Consider the following 25,191-nt stretch of genomic DNA (forward strand, 5'->3'; position numbering starts at 1 on the left):
TTTGATGCTCATTTCTCCCCAAAGAATAGAGAGTTGCTTGGAGTGATGGCGAAGTATGAGTTACGGAGTGGAAGCCTTTGTCTTCGCCGAAAACTCCAATTCCCTTTCAATATACCTATGACTTGGTTTGAAATACTCTTGAAAACACAATAGTCATAGCATATACAAAAGAGATATGATCAAAGGTATACTTGTGTGCTATGTGTGCAAACTAGCAAAAGAAATTTCTAGAATCAAGAATATTGAGCTCATGCCTAAGTTTGGTAAAAGTTTGTTCATCAAGTGGCTTGGTAAAGATATCGGCTAATTGATCTTTAGTGTTAATGTATGAAATCTCGATATCCCCCTTTTGTTGGTGATCCCTAAGAAAATGATACCGAATGGCTATGTGCTTAGTGCGGCTATGCTCGACGGGATTGTCGGCCATTTTGATTGCACTCTCATTATCACATAGCAAAGGAACTTTGGTTAATTTGTAACCGTAGTCCCGCAGGGTTTGCCTCATCCAAAGTAATTGCGCGCAACAATGACCTGCGGCAATATACTCGGCTTCGGCGGTTGAAAGAGCGACCGAATTTTGCTTCTTTGAAGCCCAAGACACCAAGGATCTCCCCAAGAACTGGCAAGTCCCGGATGTGCTCTTCCTGTTAATCTTACACCCCGCCCAATCGGCATCCGAATAACCAATCAAATCAAATGTGGATCCCCGAGGGTACCAAAGCCCAAACTTAGGAGTATAAGCCAAATATCTCAAGATTCGTTTTACGGCCGTAAGGTGTGATTCCTTAGGGTCGGCTTGGAATCTTGCACACATGCAAACGGAGAGCATAATGTCTGGTCGAGATGCACATAAGTAAAGCAATGAACCAATCATCGACCGGTATACCTTTTGATCCACGGACTTACCTCCCGTGTCGAGGTCGAGATGCCCATTGGTTCCCATGGGTGTCTTGATGGGCTTGGCATCCTTCATCCCAAACTTGTTTAGAATGTCTTGAGTGTACTTCGTTTGGCTAATGAAGGTGCCCTCTTGAAGTTGCTTTACTTGGAATCCTAAGAAATACTTCAACTCCCCCATCATAGACATCTCGAATTTCTGTGTCATGATCCTACTAAATTCCTCACAAGTAGATTCGTTAGTAGACCCAAATATGATATCATCAACATAAATTTGGCATACAAACAAATCATTGTCAAGAGTTTTAGTGAAGAGTGTAGGCTCGGCCTTGCCGACTTTGAAGCCATTAGCAATAAGGAAATCTCTAAGGCATTCATACCATGCTCTTGGGGCTTGCTTGAGCCCATAAAGCGCCTTAGAGAGCTTATAGACATGGTTGGGATACTCACTGTCTTCAAAGCCGGGAGGTTGCTCAACATAGACCTCTTCCTTGATTGGCCCATTGAGGAAAGCACTTTTCACGTCCATTTGATAAAGCTTAAAGCCATGGTAAGTAGCATAGGCTAATAATATGCGAATTGACTCAAGCCTAGCTACGGGTGCATAGGTTTCACCGAAATCCAAACCTTCGACTTGGGAGTATCCTTTGGCCACAAGTCGAGCTTTGTTCCTTGTCACCACACCATGCTCATCTTGCTTGTTGCGGAAGACCCATTTGGTTCCTACAACATTTTGGTTAGGACGTGGAACTAAGTGCCATACCTCATTCCTAGTGAAATTGTTGAGCTCCTCTTGCATCGCCATCACCCAATCCGCATCTTGTAGTGCTTCCTCTACCCTGTGTGGCTCAATAGAGGAAACAAAAGAGTAATGCTCACAAAAATGTGCAACACGAGATCGAGTGGTTACCCCCTTATGAATGTCCCCGAGAATGGTGTCGACGAGGTGATCTCGTTGTATTGCTTGGTGGACTCTTGGGTGTGGCGGCCTTGGTTCTCCATCCTCCTTGTCTTCATCATTTGCATCTCCCCCTTGATTGTTGCCGTCATTTTGAGGTGGCTCATCTTCTTGGTCTTCTTGTTCAACACCTTGAGTCTCATCCTCAACTTGTGTTGGTGGAGATGCTTGCGTGGAGGAGGATGGTTGATCTTGTGCATGTGGAGGCTCTTCGGATTCCTTAGGACACACATCCCCAATGGACATGTTCCTTAGCGCTATGCATGGAGCCTGTTCTTCACCTATCTCATCAAGATCAACTTGCTCTACTTGAGAGCCGTTAGTCTCATCAAACACAACGTCACAAGATACTTCAACAAGTCCTGAGGACTTGTTAAAGACTCTATATGCCCTTGTGTTTGAGTCATATCCTAGTAAAAAGCCTTCTACAGTTTTAGGAGCAAATTTAGATTTTCTACCTCTTTTAACAAGAATAAAACATTTGCTACCAAAAACTCTAAAGTATGAAATGTTGGGCTTTTTACCGGTTAGGAGTTCATAGGATGTCTTTTTGAGGATTCGGTGAAGATATAACCGGTTGATGGCGTAGCAGGCGGTGTTGACTGCCTCGGCCCAAAACCGATCCGAAGTCTTGTACTCATCAAGCATGGTCCTTGCCATGTCCAATAGAGTTCGATTCTTCCTCTCCACTACACCATTTTGTTGAGGTGTGTAGTGTGGGGGATAGATATCCCCTGGGTCCACTAAAGAAGTAAAAGGCCTCACGAAAGGCCCAAGGGCCCAATAATTCGTAAGGTCGTTCTTTCGTGGGCCTGGGGGGGAACAACCAGCAAGTGAGAACGATATGAGGCCAGATTGGTGCAAACCCGGATGGCCCACATCGTCGGGCAAGCGACTGCAACGGAGACCCGACTTTCCCGCGCTGGAGCTCCCATACAACGGAGCCGTGCGAGGATAAGTCGGCGAGGATCACGCAGGATAAACTCGAGAGGTTCACTATCTTTTAGTTACTTGTTGTTATCATATCCAAGTGTATTGCCCCACGGTCGAGTATATAAGGCCTAGGGGGCACCCCTTCAGATCGATCGACCTTTTACTTAGCCACCCATGTCAACTCTTTGTATTCTCAATCCAGAGAGCCCTCTTGTAACCTCATTCACCAAGCATACTCATCAGGACGTAGGGTGTTACGCATCTCTAAGCGGCCCGAACCTGTAAACCTTGTCCGCTGTCCCTCGTGCGATCGGCACGAACCATTTTGCTACAGTTGTCGACACCGTCCTACTCCTAAAACACCTTGAGGGGCAACCCCGGGTGTGCGGTCGGACCCAAAACACCGACAGCTGGCGCGCCAGGTAGGGGGTGTGTCGACGATCCAAGCTAGCTCAATGGCCGTCACCTTCCATAGCAAGATCACCGTGCGTCCCGGATCTGTATTCTGCTTCGGGACAATCTCATCTGTAGCGGATGAAGAGGGGATTCTACATCGCCTCGCGGATCTGCCGGAAAAGAAGTCTCCTCCAACAAACTCTGAAAATGCCGGAAAGACGCTACCTCTGGCTCTTCGGAAAAAGATTGTCTCCGGGAAGGCTGGAGCTGGAAGCTCGCTGACCCGGAAGACTCCGCTGCCCACTTCCCCGACGAAGGAATGGACACAGATCGCGAGGAAGAAGGAGACCAGGGAGAGGCAAGTCGTTCTTCCCGTTCCTCCGGCCTCAAAGGAGAACAGAAAGAAAATCGCCGCGACAGCAGTACCGTTCTACCCCGATGTCCTCTTCATCGGGAGAGCAGAGTCGCCCGCCGTCTCTGATGACGAACCGACCGCGCCTGGAGAAGAACCACCTCAACGAGAATCCCGCCGACGGAGGAACCGACGCAGGAACGTTCGACGACATCACGCGGCTGGAGAACGGGATCCGGAGCAGCCTGTCTCGCGAGACGATGTCTCAGAGATAGGGGAAACTCCGGAAGAACGCGTCTTCAGGGAACGAAGGAACTCCCGACGACGTGATCGCCGACGGACTCAGGAGCAAGCCGAGCAAGATGCAAGGCAACGCCGGGAGAATCCGCTCTTCGGGCGCAACCTGAACCCCGACTTCGCCCGAGCTATGAACACGCCGAGTGAGGTCGGAGGCGTTCTAGCTCGGATAGCTGACGAACTTCCTCGGACTCCCGACGCCGAAGGATACCGACGCCTGTTCACTCAGGCGGCCAACCATCTTCTACCGCTCGCTCACCCGCCGAACGATTTGCGACACGCCATCAACAGTCGCCGAGACGCGCGAAGCTCTATCAATGCTTCGCACGAACGGCGGCATGAGAACGAAATTCGCCGTCGGGAGGAGTATGACCGAGATCATGGCTTCCCGACTCAAAGCCAGGCCACCCGAACTGAGTCGGCAACAGCTTCAACTGGAGGTACCACCCGGGGACGGTCGAGGAGCCACCACCGCCACTCCCCTCCCCGGGACAGACGTCATCCCCGACGACAGGAGGACACATGCGGAGTATCCGCCCTTACTCCGCGCCTTAAGGCCATCCAATGGCCTCCCAACTTCAAGGTATCCAATGTCGACAAATATGAACCTAAGCAGGATCCAGGGGGTTGGTTAGCCGTCTACACCACCGCTGCTCGGGCTGCCGGAGCATCCGAGGACGTCATGACCGCGTATCTGCCCATCGTCCTTGGGCAAGATGCGCTGCAGTGGCTACGACATCTACCCCGACACTGCATCGACGACTGGGGAGACTTCAGTCGACGTTTCACCGCCAACTTCCAGTCTCTCTCCGACAAGCCAGCGCAACCATGGGACCTCAAATCCATCAAGCGCCGGGGGGATGAGACTCTCCGGTCGTACCTTAAAAGGTTCCAGACCATGAGAAACCGCATCCCTGAGGTCACGGAGGCGGCCGTGATCGAGGACTTCTACAGAGGATCTAACGACTCGGCTTTCGTCCGAGCCATACTACAAAAGGCGCCGACTACCTCTGAGGAGCTGTTCCGGGAAGCCGACCTCTACATCACCGCCGACGAGCGGGCCCAGGATCTCATCGGAGGAGCAAAGCCTGCACCGGCAGCACCACGACGTGACGCGAACCAGCCATCCGACAAACGCTGGGAGAAGAGGCCTCGTGAAGAGGTACACGCTGCCGGACCACCCGCCTCTCGCGCCCGAGGAGGGCCTCGAGGAGGCGAGCGCACGCTGGACGACATCCTCGACGCCCAGTGCCCGTACCATAAGGACATGCGCCACACTCTCCGCAACTGCCGGGATTTCAAGCACTCCGTCGGGCATGGCCGACCCTTCCAACCCCTACCACCTCCTCCGCCGAGGGGAGGACCAGGTGAACCACGACAGCCCCATCAGCCGGAGGAGGGAGGAGGAGGAGGAGCTTTCCCGCGCGTTGACAGGGAGGTCAACGTCATCTTCGGCGGACATGGGTCGCAGGAGAGCAAAAGACAACAAAAGCTCAACGACCGCCAGATACTGGTGGCAACCACCGGTCTTCCCGCCCCATACCGGTGGTCGGAGCACCCGATCACTTTCACTCGGGAGGATCAGTGGCTCAACTTCGACCATCCAGGCAAATACCCGCTCCTCGTCGATCCGGTGATCCGAGAGAGTCGGGTAAAGAAGGTGCTAGTGGACGGGGGGAGCAGCATCAACGTCACTTTCCCCCGTACGCTCCAAGGCTTGGGAGTTCACCTCAAAGAGCTCCACGAGTCGGACACTCCTTTCTTCGGCATCGTGCCGACGGAAGGGGAATACCCGCTGGGCCACATCTACATGCCGGTCACCTTCGGAACTCCGGAGAACTACAGAACCGAGTTCCTGAGGTTCGAGGTGGCGAACTTCGACTGCGGGTACAACGCCATCATCGGGAGGCCGGGACTGGCCAAATTCATGGCCATTCCGCACTATACATACATGATACTGAAGATGCCGGGACCACGAGGAATCATAACTGTGCGCGCCAACTTCCAAGGCGCCGCAGAGTGTTTCCGAGTGGCCATTCAAGCAGCCCTCACCACCAAGCCGTCGACGGTTCCTTCTACATCGGCGAACTCTAAGCCTGAGGAGGACCCCACGGTACCGGCGAACGAAGCTCAGGCCGCGACCTCTATGCGGCCGACTGAAGAAACCAAGCGAATCAACCTGGGGTTTGCTGATGAGCGCAAGACGGCCATCATCAGCTCCAGTTTGAATGACAAATAGGAAAGCGCGCTCGTCCAGTTCCTGCAAGATAACCGAGACGTATTCGCATGGCAACCTGCGGATATGCCGGGAGTCCCGAGGGAGTTGGCCGAGCACAAATTGAAAGTCTATCCTCAGGCGAGGCCGATCCGGCAAAAGCTGCGTCGTTTCACGCCAGACAAGAGAGAGGCCATTCGTGCCGAGTTAGCTCGCTTGGTCGCGGCTGGATTTATTAGAGAAGTATTACACCCCGAGTGGTTAGCCAACCCTGTTCTTGTACTCAAAAAGAATAAAGTGGATTGGCGCATGTGCGTCGACTATACCGATCTCAACAAACACTGTCCGAAGGATCCCTTCGGGCTCCCGAGGATAGATCAGGTGGTGGATTCCACCGCTGGGTGTTCTATGCTGTCTTTTTTAGATTGCTATTCCGGGTATCATCAGATTAGTTTGGCAAAAGAAGACGAGGAAAAAACGGCGTTCATCACCCCGTTTGGTGCTTTCTGTTATACCTCCATGCCGTTCGGCCTCAAAAACGCTGGAGCGACTTATCAGAGAGCCATTCAAACATGCTTAGCCGATCACTGGGGCAAGCGTGTGGAGGCTTACGTTGATGACGTGGTGATCAAAACTGAGAATTCGGAAAACTTCATCGAAGATTTACAGCTGGTTTTCAACAGCCTAAGAAGATATAGATGGAAGCTCAATCCTGAAAAATGCGTTTTCGGGGTACCAGCAGGAAAGTTGCTCGGATTTATCGTCAGCCACCGGGGAATTGAGGCTAATCCAGATAAGATTGAAGCTATCATGAAGATGGAAGCTCCTCGGTCACAGAAGAAGGTTCAGCGACTCACCGGATGTATGGCAGCTCTAAGCAGATTTATATCCAGGCTGGGGGAGAAAGGCTTGCCGTTTTACAAACTACTCAAGAAGGTGGATAAGTTTCAATGGACTTCAGAAGCACAAGAAGCTCTAGATGCATTGAAAAAATTCTTGACAACACCACCAGTACTGAAACCACCTCGGCGAGCTACATCAACTCAACCGGCTGAAGATTTGCTGTTGTACATCTCTTGCACGACTCACGTGGTAAGCACCGCGTTGGTAGTCGAGCGAGTAGAAGAAGGGCATGCCTATCCAGTACAGCATCCTGTTTATTTCATCAGTGAGGTTCTAGGCCCATCGAAGAAAAAGTATCCTCAAGTTCAGAAGCTATTATATGCAGTACTTCTAACTGCCCGCAAGCTGCGCCACTACTTTGACGATCACAAAGTCATAGTAGTTACTGGTTTTCCAATAGGGGACATTCTTCACAACAAGGAAGCCATTGGCCGAATAGCCAAGTGGGCTTGCGAGTTGGGATCTCATGATATCGAGTTCCGACCTCGCACTGCCATCAAGACTCAAGCACTGGTTGATTTCGTATCAGAATGGACAGAACAGCAAGTTCCAGACAATCCAGAAATGACAGAAATATGGCGAATGTATTTTGATGGCTCGCTGAAGCTACAGGGAGCAGGAGCAGGGATTCTCTTCACCGCACCTGGAGGCGAGCACCTCAAGTATGCCCTCCAATTGCTATTCCCGGCCTCTAACAACGCAGCCGAGTATGAAGCTTTGATACACGGATTAAACATCGCCATATCATTGGGCGTCAAGAGACTGATGGTGTATGGAGATTCTCTGGTAGTCATCAGTCAGATAAACAAGGAATGAGATTGTTCAAGTAATTCAATGGGAAAATACTGCGCCGTCGTCCGAAAGCTAGAAGATAAATTCGAGGGTCTGGAGTTTCATCATATAGAAAGAGATCGGAACACGGCGGCCGATGTACTGTCCAAGCTCGGATCCGGTCGGACTCAGGTCCCGCCCGGGGTCTTCGTGCAAGAAATTCTCCAGCCGAGCATCTCGACGGATCAAATAGAAGAGTGCAACATCATAGATCAACCCGAGTCAGACTCTGATGACTGGAGGCAACCGATTACTAAGTATATAAAGAATGAAGAAGAACCAGATGACAAGAACTCGGCAGAGCGCATTGCCAGACAATCAGCTCACTATACACTCATTGGGGAGGTATTATACAGGAGGGGCGCGTCAGGCGTCCTCATGAAGTGCGTTCTCCCGTCCACCGGAAAGCAACTTCTGGAGGAAGTCCATGCAGGGCAGTGTGGAGTACATGCAGCATCCAGAACACTAGTCGGGAAGGTTTTCAGGTCAGGATTCTATTGGCCGACGGCGAAGAACGACGCAGCCGAGTTAGTTCAGAGATGCGAAGCTTGCCAATACCTGTCAAAGCAACAGCACATGCCAGCACAGCAGCTACAAACCATACCAGTAACTTGGCCTTTCGCATGCTGGGGATTGGATATGATTGGACCTTTCAAAAAAGCTCAAGGGGGATATACTCATGTACTGGTGGCGATTGACAAATTCACTAAATGGATAGAGTTCAAGCCCATTGCTTCTTTAACCTCTGCTAAGGCCGTGGAATTCATACAGGATATAATATTCAGATTCGGGATACCAAACAGCATCATCACTGACTTAGGATCCAACTTCACCAGCTCAGAATTCTTTGACTTCTGCGAGCAAAAAAGCATTCAGATCAAGTACGCATCTGTAGCACATCCAAGAGCCAACGGGCAGGTTGAGCGAGCCAACGGAATGATACTGGAGGCACTCAGGAAAAGAGTCTTTGATAAGAATGAAAAATTCGCAGGAAAGTGGATAAGAGAATTGCCTTATGTTGTTTGGAGCTTGAGAACCCAACCTAGCCGAGCCCTGCATGGGAACACCCCTTTCTTCATGGTCTATGGGTCGGAGGCAGTGCTACCTGCTGATCTCAAGTTCGGGGCGCCAAGGTTGATCTTCGACAGTATAGCAGAAGCTGAGGCCACCCGACTAGAGGATATTGATGTACTCGAGGAGGAACGGCTAAATGCAGTGATCCAATCAGCACGGTACCAGCAGACTCTAAGACGCTATCACGACAAGGCCGTGCGGCAACAATTCTTCTCAGTAGGGGATCTCGTCCTCCGCCGAATTCTAACGGGGGAGGGACGACACAAATTATCACCCTTATGGGAAGGACCTTTCATAGTAGCAGAAGCCACTCGGCCCGGATTGTATCGCCTCACCCAGATGGATGGCACAGAAGTTGGGAACTCCTGGAACATAGAGCACCTCAGAAAGTTTTACCCCTAGCTGTATTTCAAAACAGCTGGGGCGACCATGTATTCTGTAATAATGGAAATACGTCATCAATAAAGAGAAATTTCAAAGATACTTGGGTCGTTTATGATTGACTTGCATTCTCACTAACTCGGGGTGACCACTATGCCCTACAAACGGAGCAATCGACTTAAGTCGGCAACGACTTGAGGCGGTGCAACATGCTCACGCTTACTTAACTCGGGGTGACCACTATGCCCTACAAACGGAGCAATCGACTTAAGTCGGCAACGACTTAAGGCGGTGCAACATGCTCACGCTCACTTAACTCGAGGTGACCACTATGCCCTGCTAACGGAGCAATCGACTTAAGTCGGCGACGACTTAAGGCGGTGCAACATGCTCACGCTTACTTAACTCGGGGTGACCACTATGCCCTGCTAACGGAGCAATCGACTTAAGTCGGCGACGACTTAAGGCGGTGCAACATGCTCACGCTCACTTAACTCGGGGTGACCACTATGCCCTGCTAACGGAGCAATCGACTTAAGTCGGCAACGACTTAAGCCGGCGCAACACGCTCATGCCCATGCAATTAAGGGGATGACTTCTATATCCCGCAAACAAATCTCATAATCATCGTGCGTCGTTTTCATTACTGTAAATTTATGAACTAATGAATTCTGATACAATAAGAGAGTAATTATATCATTCGAATGCTGAGCTGATGTCCTCTAACAGATACTTGATTATGCTAACCGCGCGCTCAAAGCACGCAAAATGTTTTCTATTTGGCAATGTCTTTCTCAGGAGCGACCGACGAAGAAGGGCGACTTGAGGAATCAGGGGCAGCGATCACGTCAGCCCTTATGTCCTCAGGAACAACCACGCCGGGTCTCCTCATCAAGATTCGTCCTGCCCGAATAGCCTTGTCCATGGCTTTATCGCGCTGGGCTTTGAGAGTAGCTGCAGTCTCTTCGGCAACCTTAGCGGCCAGTCGAGCGGTTTCCAACTCCTGAGCAATGGACTTCTTAGAAGCTCGGAGTTCCTTGATGGCGGCATCCTTTGCTGATAGCAACTGCGTAAGGCGGGTCACTTCGTCCGAAGATTCCTGCAGCTTGCAACGCTGATTGTCCAGTTCCTCCATTGTGAAACGGTGGCTCCTCTCCAGGATGGTCAGCGAGTTGCTAGAATCACGATATAATCTGTCCAGATTGTCGCGAGAAGCAGCAAGGATACGTTTCTCTTCCTACAAACAAAAATCAACTCCTTCGGAATCCAAGCAAGTAATAAGAGCATAGCAAGGTGAGGCACGGTCTCGTAAGTTACCTTTTCAGAGTCAAGCCGAGCATGAAGAGAAGAACTCAGAGCGTTGGCGTCATCCAAAGCAGCGGAGACTTGATTCAGTTCAGTCTGGCTTTGAGAATACTTCTCCTCGAAGTCAGCGCACCGTTGAGCCATTTCAGCTTGATCTTGGGAATGTTTTTCTTCAAGAACTGCAATCTGCCGAGTCATTCCTATCAAGGGGTAATCAAATGAAATAAGGTCAGAAGGTAAAACAATCCATGAACAAAGGCAAAAAAGAAGAAGGAAAAGAGCACCAACCAGCATTTGTTGCCTCCAACTCGGACACACGACGTTGAAGCGACACTGGATTCCAGCACGCAAGAGACGAAGCCACTTCCGGGACAGAAGCATCCTGCAATCTCAGCTGGCTGGCCATCCCATTCACTAAAGCCTGATGAGAAGAACAGATGAGTATAATGGCAACAGTTCATGTAATGTAGGGATCAAGCTACAATACAGCACAAATACCTGGAGGTTGGAGAAGAACGAAGGTATTCCCAAATCAGGAGAGATCAGTGGATAATCAGGTGCAAGACCACCATCCGAAGCAGCTTGCAACGGATCAGTAGGAATCAGCTCAGTGCCTTCGACAGAGCCAAACACCAGATCAGCGGGAACGCTGCCCTCTAAAGCAACTCCCTGATTCGGAATTTGGGCTACAACCATGCAGCCAGAATGTGGAGGCGAACCCGCGTGAACGTCCATGGAAGTGCAGGAAGGAGACCCTGCTCGGGCACCCTCGGGGGCTGGGTCACAGTCGGCACTGCCCACTTGAGCCGGATCATCCCCGGCAACACCCTCGGGGGCTGGGCAGTGGCTTACACTCTTCGCCCGAGCTAAGTCACTCCCGGCGACATCCTCGGGGGCTGGGCATATATCAGCACCATTCTTGGGACCCAGGCTCTCTGCAGTAACCACCTCTAAGGTTGACAGGCCTTCAGCCACTTCCATGGGACCAGGACAATCCAAGTCAGCATCCTGACCCTCGAGATCGCGCTCTAAGGTCGACGAGGCACGGGATGACCTCAACCCAGCATCAGGCACGGCAGCACAGATCTCTGTTGCGTCAACATCCACAGGCTCTGATAACAAATCCTCTAGCACCATGTCCTCTAGAGTTTGATCAAAGTTGGCCAGGGACAGTTCTTGCAGACCAATAAGGGCAGACAAAGCAGGAGAAGGAACTCCGCTACTTCCACCACTGGCGATGAACTGCCGACTGTTTTTCCGAGTTAATGGAGCTTCATTTTCTTCCTCCTCATTTTCCACTGTGACAACGTAAACAGCACCCCCATTGGGGTCGGCAGTAGATGGAGCACACCCATTGGGATCAGTGTCAGCAAGGCCGGTTGCAGGCACTTCTTCAGCAGCAGGAGCTAAGGTACTGGCGTCCTCATCAAAACTAGATACTCGCCGCAGGCGTCTTCTCTTCTTCTTTTGTTCATCAGCAGAAGGCTCGGGCTGGCTGGTTCGGCTAGGGCGCCTCGGGCGAGTACTGACAGGTTTTGGGACATCCAAAGTTGTATCAACCTCTAGAAGGGGCACCACTGCCAAGGCAACATCAGGAGCAGCATCGGACGAATCCTCAGCTAATAGATCAAGCATGTCATTTATGTCAGCATCACTGGGGTTCAGAGGCACTTCGAAATAAACCTGCCGTTCATCATCAGGAATTGCCCCGAGCGAAGCAACCAAAGTACTGACTTCCTCGGCAGAAGGTCGCACTCTAAGACCCAAATTGCTATCAGTCACGGGTGGATTGGACACAAAAAGGGTGAAAGCTTTGGGAGAAGGAAGGTTCCAAGCCGAGTAAGCCACTGGAGCACCAACGTTTGAGACTTTACCCCTGAGGATCATCTCAAGTCGGCTTACCAAGTCAACAGAAGGAATTCTCCTATTGGTAACTCGGGTTGAGTCGGCTAGCCCTCGATAAAGATATGCCGGATAAGCCCTGTCTTTCAGCGGCTGAATGTTCTTAAAAAAACAAAATCCGTGACCACAGCTTCAGCAGTCAGGCCTCTCTCTTTCAGTAATCCGACTTCAGAAAGCAACACGCCTGCCTCGGCCACCTCTTGATCCGTGGGAAACTCAGTCCAACTCAGAGTACGAACGTCTGGTTGTCTTCCTGACCGGGAGGGGAGAGAATTTCCATAGTTATCAACTATAAACCACTCCAGACGCCAACCTTTAATGCTGTCTTTAAGGGGTATTTCGAGATACTCGGTTTTCCGCCCACGACGCATCTCCAAACTGGCACCTCCGACCAACTGATGTTGCCCCCCGGCCATCCCAGGACGGCAGTGATACAGATACTTCCATAAACCAAAATGCGGCAGCACGCCGAGATAAGCTTCGCAAAGGTGAACGAAAATAGAGATTTGGAGAATGGAATTAGGGTTCAAATGAGTCAGGTTGATGTGATAAAAATCAAGGAGGCCACGGAAAAAAGGAGATATGGGAAGGCCGAGGCCGCGGAGAAGGAAAGGAGCGTAAACTACTGACTCGTGGGTATCTTCGGTTGGGACGGTAGTCCCGTGGCAAACCCGCCAAGAACAGAGTTCCCGCGGAGGAAGAACCCCGATGGAGACAAGACGGAGGAGCTCAGCTTCGGAAATAACAGACGTATGGTTACCTGCGAAGGTGAAAGGGAATTAGGCTTACACCTAGTTCCTAAATAATTTTGGTGGTTGAATTGCCCAACACAAATATTGGACTGACTAGTTTGCTCTAGTGTATAAGTTATACAGGTGCAAAAGGTTCACATCTAGCCAATAAAAAGACCAAGTGTTGGATTCAACAAAGGAGCAATAAGGCAACCGAGGGCACCTCTGGCTGGAGGCACCGGACTGTCCGGTGTGCACCGGACAGTGTCCGGTGCGCCCGTAGACTTCGTTTTCTACCCTTCGCCAGAGGACTTCGACTTCAACCCTTCGCCCTCGGGAATTCGCGGAGGCCGGCGCGCTATAATTCACCGGACTGTCCGGTGTGCACCGGACATGTCCGGTGCGCCAACGAACCGCGGCCTCCGGAACTCGTCATCCTCGGTTTTTCACGACAGCCGCTCCGCTATAATTCACCGGACTGTCCGGTGTGCACCGGACTGTCCGGTGTGCCAGCGGAGCAACGGCTCTCTGCGGCGCCAACGGCTCCCTGCGCAGCATTAAATGCGCGCGCAGCGCGCGCAGACGTCAGGGCTGCCCATACCGGTGCACCGGACATCAAACAGTGCATGTCCGGTGTGCACCGGACACCTCGGCAGGCCCACAAGTCAGAAGCTTCAACGGTCAGAATCCAACGGCAATGGTGACGTGGCAGAGGCACCGGACTGTCCGGTGTGCACCGGACTGTCCGGTGCGCCATCGAACAGAGGCTGCCAGCAACGGTCACTTTTGGTGGTTGGGGCTATAAATACCCCAACCACCCCACCATTCATTGCATCCAAGTTTTCCACTTCTCAACTACTACAAGAGCTCTAGCATTCAATTCTAGACACACTAAAGAGATCAAATCCTCTCCAATTCCACACAAAGCCCTAGTGACTAGTGAGAGTGATTTGCCGTGTTCATTTGAGCTCTTGCGCTTGGATTGCTTCTTTTCTTTCTCACTTGTTCTTGAGATCACACTCCATTGTAATCAAGGCAAGAGGCACCAATTGTGTGGTGGCCCTTGCGGGGAAGTTTTGTTCCCGGCTTTGATTAGAGAAGAGAAGCTCACTCGGTCCGAGGGACCGTTTGAGAGAGGGAAGGGTTGAAAGAGACCCGGCCTTTGTGGCCTCCTCAACGGGGAGTAGGTTTGCAAGAACCGAACCTCGGTAAAACAAATCTCCGTGTCTCTCTTGCTTATTCGCTTGGGATTTGTTTTGCGCCCTCTCTCTCGGACTCATTTATATTTCTAACGCTAACCCGGCTTGTAGTTGTGTTTATATTTGTAAATTTCAGTTTCGCCCTATTCACCCCCCCCCTCTAGGCGACTATCAATTGGTATCGGAGCCCGGTGCTTCATTAGAGCCTAACCGCTCGAAGTGATGTCGGGAGATCACGCCAAGAAGGAGATGGAGACCGGCGAAAAGCCCACTACAAGCTACGGGAGCACTTCATCGGAAGAGTCCCGCACCAAAAGGAGGGAGAAGAAGAAGAGCTCCTCCAACAAAGGGAAGGAGAAGAAATCTTCTTCTCACCACAAAGAGAAGAAGGAAAAATCTTCTTCCCACAAGCCACATCGGAAAGGCGACAAGCACAAGAGGATGAGGAAGGTGGTCTACTACGAGACCGACACTTCATCAACTTCTACCTCCGACTCCGATGCGCCCTCCATCACTTCTAAGCGCCAAGAGCGCAAGAAGTATAGTAAGATCCCCCTACGCTACCCTCGCATTTCCAAACATACACCTTTACTTTCCGTCCCATTAGGCAAACCACCAACTTTTGATGGTGAAGATTACGCTAGGTGGAGCGATTTAATGCGATTTCATCTAATCTCGCTCCACAAAAGTATATGGGATGTTGTTGAGTTAGGTGCACAGGTACCGTCGGTAGGGGATGAGAACTATGATGAGGATGAGGTGGCCCAAATCGAGCACTTCAACTCTCAAGCAACGACGATACTCCTCGCCTCTTTAAGCAAAGAGGAGTATAACAAAGTACAAGGGTTGAAGAGCGCCAAGGAGATTTGGGATGTACTCAAAACCGCGCACGAGGGAGACGAGCTCACCAAGATCACCAAGCGGGAAACGATCGAGGGGGAGCTCGGTCGGTTCCGGCTTCACAAAGGAGAGGAGCCGCAACACATGTACAACCGGCTCAAGACTTTGGTGAACCAAGTGCGCAACCTCGGGAGCAAGAAGTGGGACGATCACGAAGTGGTAAATGTTATTTTAAGATCTCTCATTTTTCTTAATCCCACTCAAGTTCAATTGATTCGTGGTAATCCTAGATATACTAAAATGACCCCCGAGGAAGTTATCGGGCATTTTGTAAGTTTTGAGTGCATGATAGAAGGCTCGAGGAAAATCAACGAGCTTGGCGACTCATCCGAAGCCCAACCCGTTGCATTCAAGGCAACGGAGGAGAAGAAGGAGGAGGCTACACCAAGTCGACAACCAATCGACGCCTCCAAGCTCGACAATGAGGAAATGGCGCTCGTCATCAAGAGCTTCCGTCAAATCCTCAAACAAAGGAGGGGGAAAGACTACAAGTCCCGCTCCAAGAAGGTTTGCTACAAGTGTGGTAAGCCCGGTCATTATATTGCTAAATGTCCTATGTCTAGCGACAGTGACCGAGGCGACGACAAGAAGGGGAGAAGAAAGGAGAAGAAAAGGTACTACAAGAAGAAGGGCGGCGATGCCCATGTTTGTCGGGAATGGGACTCCGACGAGAGCTCAAGCGACTCCTCCGACGACGAGGACGCCGCCAACATCGCCGTCACCAAGGGACTCCTCTTCCCCAACGTCGGCCACAAGTGCCTCATGGCAAAGGACGGCAAAAAGAAGGTTAAATCTAAATCCTCCACTAAATATGAATCCTCTAGTGATGACAATGCTAGTGATGAGGAAGATAATTTGCGTTCCCTTTTTGCCAACCTTAACATAGCTCAAAAAGAAAAATTGAATGAATTGGTTAGTGCTATTCATGAAAAGGACGACCTTTTGGATTCCCAAGAGGATTGTCTAATTAAAGAAAACAAAAAACATGTTAAGGTTAAAAAGGCTTATGCTCTAGAAGTAGAAAAATGTGAAAAATTATCTAGTGAGCTAAGCACTTGCCGTGAAATAATTGACAACCTTAGGAATGAAAATGCTATTTTAAATGCTAAGGTTGATTCTCATGCTTGTGATGTTTCAATTTCCACTCCTAGAGATAATAATGATGATTTGATTGCTAGGATTGAAGAATTGAACATTTCTCTTACTAGTCTTAGAATTGAGAATGAAAAATTGCTTGCTAAGGCTAAGGATTTTGATGTTTGCAATACTACCATTTCCGACCTTAGAACTAAGAATGATATCTTGCATGCTAAGGTTGTAGAATTAAAATCTTGCAAACCCTCTACATCTACCATTGAGCATGTTTCCATTTGTACTAGATGTAGAGATGTTGATATTAATGCTATTCATGATCACATGGCTTTAATTAAAAAACAAAATGATCATATAGCAATATTAGATGCTAAAATTGCCGAGCATAACTTAGAGAATGAAAAATTTAAATTTGCTAGAAGCATGCTTTATAATGGGAGACGTCCGGGCATTAAGGATGGCATTGGCTTCCAAAGGGGAGACAATGTCAAAATTAGTGCCCCTCCTAAAAGATTGTCCAATTTTGTTAAGGGCAAGGCTCCCATGCCTCAGGATAACGAGGGTTACATTTTATACCCTACCGGTTATCCCGAGGACAAAATTAGGAAAATTCATTCTAGGAAGTCTCACTCTGGCCCTAATCATGCTTTTATGTATAAGGGAGAGACATCTAGCTCTAGGCAACCAACCCGTGCCAAGTTGCCTAGAAAGAAAACTCCTAATGCATCAAATGATCATGCTATTTCATTTAAAACTTTTGATGCTTCTTATGTGTTGACTAACAAATCCGGCAAAGTAGTTGCCAAATATGTTGGGGGCAAGCACAAGGGTTCAAAGACTTGTGTTTGGGTACCCAAAGTTCTTGTGTCTAATGCCAAAGGACCCAAAACCATTTGGGTACCTAAAGTCAAGAACTAAAATTGTTTTGTAGGTTTATGCATCCGGGGGCTCAAGTTGGATACTCGACAGCGGGTGCACAAACCACATGACAGGGGAGAAGAAGATGTTCTCCTCATATGAGAAAAACCTAGATCCCCAACGAGCTATCACCTTCGGGGATGGAAATCAAGGTTTGGTCAAAGGTCTTGGTAAAATAGCTATATCTCCTGACCATTCTATTTCCAATGTTTTTCTTGTAGATTCTTTAGATTACAACTTGCTTTCTGTTTCTCAATTATGTCAAATGGGCTACAACTGTCTATTCACTGATGTAAATGTCATTGTCTTTAGAAGAAGTGATGATTCAATAGCATTTAAGGGAGTGTTAGAGGGTCAGCTATACTTGGTAGATTTTGATAGAGCTGAACTCGACACTTGCTTAATTGCTAAGACTAACATGGGTTGGCTCTGGCATCGCCGACTAGCTCATGTTGGGATGAAGAATCTTCATAAGCTTCTAAAGGGTGAACACATTTTAGGACTAACCAATGTTCATTTTAAGAAAGACAGGATTTGTAGCGCATGTCAGGCAGGAAAGCAAGTTGGAGCCCATCATCCACACAAGAACATCATGACGACCGACAGGCCGCTTGAGCTACTCCACATGGATCTATTCGGCCCGATTGCTTACATAAGCATCGGCGGGAGTAAGTATTGTCTTGTTATTGTGGATGATTATTCTCGCTTCACTTGGGTATTCTTTTTACAGGAAAAATCTCAAACCCAAGAGACCTTAAAGGGATTCTTGAGACGAGCTCAAAATGAGTTCGGCTTAAGGATCAAGAAAATAAGAAGCGACAACGGGACGGAGTTCAAGAACTCTCAAATTGAAGGCTTCCTTGAGGAGGAGGGCATCAAGCATGAGTTCTCCTCTCCCTACACGCCACAACAAAATGGTGTAGTGGAGAGGAAGAATCGAACTCTATTGGACATGGCAAGAACCATGCTTGATGAGTACAAGACACCGGACCGGTTTTGGGCCGAAGCGGTCAACACCGCCTGCTACGCCATCAACCGGTTATATCTTCACCGAATCCTCAAGAAGACATCATATGAACTCCTAACCGGTAAAAAGCCCAACATTTCATATTTTAGAGTTTTTGGTAGCAAATGCTTCATTCTTATTAAAAGAGGTAGAAAATCTAAATTTGCTCCTAAAACTGTAGAAGGCTTTTTACTTGGTTATGACTCAAACACAAGGGCATATAGGGTCTTTAACAAGTCCACTGGACTAGTTGAAGTCTCATGTGACGTTGTGTTTGATGAAACTAACGGCTCTCAAGTAGAGCAAGTTGATCTTGATGAAGTAGGTGAAGAACAGGCTCCATGCATAGCGCTTAGGAACATGTCCATTGGGGATGTGTGTCCTAGGGAATCCGAAGAGCCTCCAAATGCACAAGATCAACCATCATCCTCCATGCAAGCATCTCCACCAACTCAAAATGAGGATGAGGCTCAAGTTGATGAAGGGCAAAATCAAGAAGATGAGCCACCTCAAGATAATGGCAATGATCAAGGGGGAGATGCAAATGATCAAGAAAAGGAGGATGAGGAAGAACCAAGACCGCCACACCCAAGAGTCCACCAAGCAATACAACGAGATCACCCCGTCGACACCATCCTCGGCGACATTCATAAGGGGGTAACTACTCGATCTCGGGTTGCACATTTTTGTGAACATTACTCGTTTGTTTCCTCTATTGAGCCACACAGGGTAGAGGAAGCACTTCAAGATTCGGATTGGGTGATGGCGATGCAAGAGTAGCTCAACAATTTCACAAGGAATGAGGTATGGCATTTGGTTCCACGTCCTAATCAAAATGTTGTAGGAACCAAGTGGGTCTTCCGCAACAAGCAAGATGAGCATGGTGCGGTGACAAGGAACAAAGCTCGACTCGTGGCCAAGGGGTATTCACAAGTCGAAGGTTTGGATTTCGGTGAAACCTATGCACCCGTAGCTAGGCTTGAGTCAATTCGCATATTATTAGCCTATGCTACTTACCATGGCTTCAAGCTTTATCAAATGGACGTGAAGAGTGCCTTCCTCAATGGACCAATCAAGGAAGAGGTCTATGTTGAGCAACCTCCCGGCTTTGAAGACAGTAAGTACCCTAACCATGTCTATAGGCTCTCTAAGGCGCTTTATGGGCTCAAGCAAGCCCCAAGAGCATGGTATGAATGCCTAAGAGATTTCCTTATTGCTAATGGCTTCAAAGTTGGCAAGGCCGATCCTACACTCTTTACTAAAACTCTTGAGAATGACTTGTTTGTATGCCAAATTTATGTTGATGATATTATATTTGGGTCTACTAACGAGTCTACATGTGAAGAGTTTAGTAGGATCATGACACAGAAATTCGAGATGTCGATGATGGGGGAGTTGAAGTATTTTCTAGGATTCCAAGTCAAGCAACTCCAAGAGGGCACCTTCATTAGCCAAACGAAGTACACTCAAGACATTCTTGCTAAGTTTGGGATGAAGGATGCCAAGCCCATCAAGACACCCATGGGAACAAATGGGCATCTCGACCTCGACACGGGAGGTAAGTCCGTGGATCAAAAGGTATACCGGTCGATGATTGGTTCATTGCTTTATTTATGTGCATCTCGACCGGACATTATGCTTTCCGTTTGCATGTGTGCAAGATTTCAAGCCGACCCTAAGGAATCACACCTTACGGCTGTAAAACGAATCTTGAGATATTTGGCTTATACTCCTAAGTTTGGGCTTTGGTACCCTCGGGGATCCACTTTTGATTTGATTGGTTATTCTGATGCCGATTGGGCGGGGTGTAAGATCAATAGGAAGAGCACATCGGGGACTTGCCAGTTCTTGGGAAGATCCTTGGTGTCATGGGCTTCAAAGAAGCAAAATTCGGTCGCTCTTTCCACCGCCGAAGCTGAGTATATTGCCGCAGGTCACTGTTGCGCGCAATTGCTTTGGATGAGGCAAACCCTGCGGGACTACGGTTACAAATTAACCAAAGTCCCTTTGCTATGTGATAATGAGAGTGCAATCAAAATGGCCGACAATCCCGTCGAGCATAGCCGCACTAAGCACATAGCCATTCGGTATCATTTTCTTAGGGATCACCAACAAAAGGGGGATATCGAGATTTCTTACATTAATACTAAAGATCAATTAGCCGATATCTTTACCAAGCCACTTGATGAACAATCTTTTACCAGACTTAGGCATGAGCTCAATATTCTTGATTCTAGAAATTTCTTTTGCTAAGCTTGCACACATAGCTCATTTGAATACCTTTGATCATATCTCTTCTATATGCTATGACTAATGTGTTTTCAAGTCTATTTCAAACCAAGTCATAGGTATATTGAAAGGGAATTGGAGTCTTCGGCGAAGACAAAGGCTTCCACTCCGTAACTCATGCTTCGCCATCACTCCGAGCAACTCTCTATTCCTTGGGAGAAATGAGCATCAAAAAAAAAGGACTCTATCCTTGGGGGAGAGAGTAAAAGCTCAAAAGCAAAAGGACCGGACCTCGTCTTTGGTATAATCTTAACTCATTTACTTATGACCAAAGGGGAGGAACTTACTTCGAGGGCTCTAATGATTCCGTTTTTGGCGATTCATGCCAAAAAGGGGGAGAAATGAGCCCAAAGCAAAAGGACCGCACCACCACCACCAAATTCAAAAACTTAGTGCTTTCCAAAAGTCTTTATCATTTGGTATCCTATTGTGTTCAAAAGGGGGAGAAAGTAGTATTTCAAAAATGGTATATCAAAACCCTCTTGAACACTAAGAGGTGGATCTCTTTTAGGGGGAGTTTTGTTTAGTCAAAGGAAAAGCATTTGAAATAGGGGGAGACAATTTCAAATCTTGAAAATGCTTTGCAAACTCTTATTCATGTACCTTTGACTATTTGCAAAAGATCTTTGAAATGGATTTACAAAAAGAATTTGCAAAAACAAAACATGTGGTGCAAACGTGGTCCAAAATGTTATATAAGAAAGAAACATTCCTTGCATATCTTGTAAGTAGTTATATTGGCTCAATTCCAAGTAACCTTTGCACTTACATTATGTAAACTAGTTCAATTATGCACTTCTATATTTGCTTTGGTTTGTGTTGGCATCAATCACCAAAAAGGGGGAGATTGAAAGGGAATTAGGCTTACACCTAGTTCCTAAATAATTTTGGTGGTTGAATTGCCCAACACAAATATTGGACTGACTAGTTTGCTCTAGTGTATAAGTTATACAGGTGCAAAAGGTTCACATCTAGCCAATAAAAAGACCAAGTGTTGGATTCAACAAAGGAGCAATAAGGCAACCGAGGGCACCTCTGGCTGGAGGCACCGGACTGTCCGGTGTGCACCGGACAGTGTCCGGTGCGCCCGTAGACTTCGTTTTCTACCCTTCGCCAGAGGACTTCGACTTCAACCCTTCGCCCTCGGGAATTCGCGGAGGCCGGCGCGCTATAATTCACCGGACTGTCCGGTGTGCACCGGACATGTCCGGTGCGCCAACGAACCGCGGCCTCCGGAACTCGTCATCCTCGGTTTTTCACGACAGCCGCTCCGCTATAATTCACCGGACTGTCCGGTGTGCACCGGACTGTCCGGTGTGCCAGCGGAGCAACGGCTCTCTGCGGCGCCAACGGCTCCCTGCGCAGCATTAAATGCGCGCGCAGCGCGCGCAGACGTCAGGGCTGCCCATACCGGTGCACCGGACATCAAACAGTGCATGTCCGGTGTGCACCGGACACCTCGGCAGGCCCACAAGTCAGAAGCTTCAACGGTCAGAATCCAACGGCAATGGTGACGTGGCAGAGGCACCGGACTGTCCGGTGTGCACCGGACTGTCCGGTGCGCCATCGAACAGAGGCTGCCAGCAACGGTCACTTTTGGTGGTTGGGGCTATAAATACCCCAACCACCCCACCATTCATTGCATCCAAGTTTTCCACTTCTCAACTACTACAAGAGCTCTAGCATTCAATTCTAGACACACTAAAGAGATCAAATCCTCTCCAATTCCACACAAAGCCCTAGTGACTAGTGAGAGTGATTTGCCGTGTTCATTTGAGCTCTTGCGCTTGGATTGCTTCTTTTCTTTCTCACTTGTTCTTGAGATCACACTCCATTGTAATCAAGGCAAGAGGCACCAATTGTGTGGTGGCCCTTGCGGGGAAGTTTTGTTCCCGGCTTTGATTAGAGAAGAGAAGCTCACTCGGTCCGAGGGACCGTTTGAGAGAGGGAAGGGTTGAAAGAGACCCGACCTTTGTGGCCTCCTCAACGGGGAGTAGGTTTGCAAGAACCGAACCTCGGTAAAACAAATCTCCGTGTCTCTCTTGCTTATTCGCTTGGGATTTGTTTTGCGCCCTCTCTCTCGGACTCATTTATATTTCTAACGCTAACCCGGCTTGTAGTTGTGTTTATATTTGTAAATTTCAGTTTCGCCCTATTCACCCCCCCTCTAGGCGACTATCAGAAGGGTAACTGACTGTTGGGGTCGATTGCGGGGATCACAGCAGCAGACGAGTTCGCGGTTTTCCTCTTGGGCGCCATCTTGCTTCTCGCTGGCAAACAGAGTAGGAGGCGAGTGGCGGAGAAGATTCAGATGCGGAAATACAAGAACTAGGGCACGGAAAGCAAAGGCGGCTAAAAGCGCGACTCTTAAGGGATATTCTTGAGCCAGATACCCTTTCAAAAAGTGCCCAGTCATCACCCGGCGGTTATTTCCGAAATCCCAGCATGCCACGTGGATATCCGACAGTTATTTCCAAAAAAGCCGACGCGCCACTTCATCACTCGGTTATTATCCTCAAAGTAACTCGTGAAGCTGGCTATCACTCGGCGTTGCCTCTAAAACGCCGACCACGTGTTCAATCGCTCGGCATTACTTCTAAAATGCCGACGCCGACCTTCCATCACTCGGCGTGTCCTCTAACACGCCGACCGCGTGTTCAATCGCTCGGCATTACTTCTAAAATGCCGACGCCGACCTTCCATCACTCGGCGTGTCCTCTAACACGCCGACCGCGTGTTCAATCGCTCGGCATTACTTCTAAAATACCGACGCCGACCTTCCATCACTCGGCGTGGCCTCTAACACGCCGACCACGTGTTCAATCGCTCGGCATTACTTCTAAAATGCCGACGCCGACCTTCCATCACTCGGCGTTGCCTCTAAAATGCCGACCACGTGTTCAATCGCTCGGCGTTGCCTCTAAAACGCCGACGCCGACCTCCAATCACTCGGCGTGTCCTCTAACACGCCGACCACGTGTTCAATCGCTCGGCATTACTTCTAAAATGCCGACGCCGACCTTCCATCACTCGGCGTTGTTTACAAAATGCCGACCTCGTGTCCAAATCGCTCGGCATTACTTCTAAAATGCCGATGTCGACCTTTAAACACTCGGCGTTGCTTCTATAACGCCAGGCTCGTATTCTGTCGCTCGGCATTACTTCTAAAATGCCGATGCCGACCTTCTATCGTTCGGCATTGCCTCTAAAACGCTGGTCTTGTGTTCGATTGCTTGGTGTTACTTCTAAAACGCTGATGTCAACCTTCACATCGCTCGGCGTTGTTTCTACTATATCAAAAGAATCAGTTCAACATTCAGAAAAAGCAACAACGAGTCATCGAAAAGGGGGGGTCAACGACAGTTCTTCATTAAAGGGAAGTTAATGAGTTTACAAACCAACTCTTCGCGAGTTGGTGCTTCCCTACTTCTACTCTACATTACTACTACTACTAAACTACACTAATTACTACTACATTATTCTAACTATACTAATATCTAAAGACCAGTGGCGTTTAGCCACTGGCCCTGCTGCCGCTGCCCTTGCCGCCGCCGCCTCCGGCGCTGCCCACGCTGCTGCCGCCCTTGGTGCCGCCCTTGCCGCCGCTGCCTCCGCCGCCGTTGCCGCCATCACCGTCGTCGTCGTCGCCGTCGTCGTCGTCGTCGTCATCCTCGCCCTCGCCGCCGTCCGAGTCCTCCTCGTCCGAGGAAAACTCGGACTCATCCGAGCCCTCGAGCCCAGAGCGCTCGACGGCCCGGATGTACGTCCAGACCTCCGCCGCAAGCCCCTGGGAGTCGTCTGAGTCATCAGACGACTCACGCAGGGGGATGGGAGCCGGAGACCCCTCGGACTTAGAGGAGAACTCCTCCTCTGAGTATTCCGAGTCACCAAACTCCTCCGATGGAGGAGTCGGCTCACGCTTGCGCTTGTTGTTCTTGCCCATGGCGAAAGTAAACAGAAAGGAGGAGAAGAAGGCAGTAAAGAGCAGCGAAGAGATGTGAAAAAACCAGAGAAGCAAAGGGGTTATTTATAGAGGGGAAAAGCAACCGCTCGCTTCCAACCGTGGTCGCTGAACAGTCGCAAGGCATTCAATAAGCACTCCCACCCATTTGAAGACACGTCAGACGGCGGACGCCGTTTCATGCAACACTACACCCATTGGGACTCCAGTCAACAGTGCAAAGGATATGATTACACTAGCCGTCCCATCGCATTACTACTCAGAAGCAGTCGGCTAAAACACTCAGCGTACCAAGCCGTCCCTTGCCCACACCCATTGGGGGGGGGGACGCCCAGGAATTATCAGTATATTTTTCAAAACGGTCACATCCGTGCAGGACACGCAGTGAATACCTCAAGACAAAAATAAGATATCAGTAAGGATCAGAGGAAAGCCAAATATAGCCAGCAAAGTACAAGATATGGCTGACAGAAGCGATGTGAAGACTAGACGGAGAACGTCCGTCAAACGTCCAATCAATCGCAGAAGCAAATAAATTGCACCACCTAGCAAGATATGGATGGATTACAAACTCGGCTGCTAAAGACAAAATATATGCTGACCTCTGCAGCAAAGTTTTGATGACATAATGCTGACTTCCAAAGCATAATG

The sequence above is a fragment of the Zea mays genome, chromosome 10, assembly GCF_902167145.1.
Source record: "Zea mays cultivar B73 chromosome 10, Zm-B73-REFERENCE-NAM-5.0, whole genome shotgun sequence".
In the NCBI taxonomy this organism is placed as follows: domain Eukaryota; kingdom Viridiplantae; phylum Streptophyta; class Magnoliopsida; order Poales; family Poaceae; genus Zea; species Zea mays.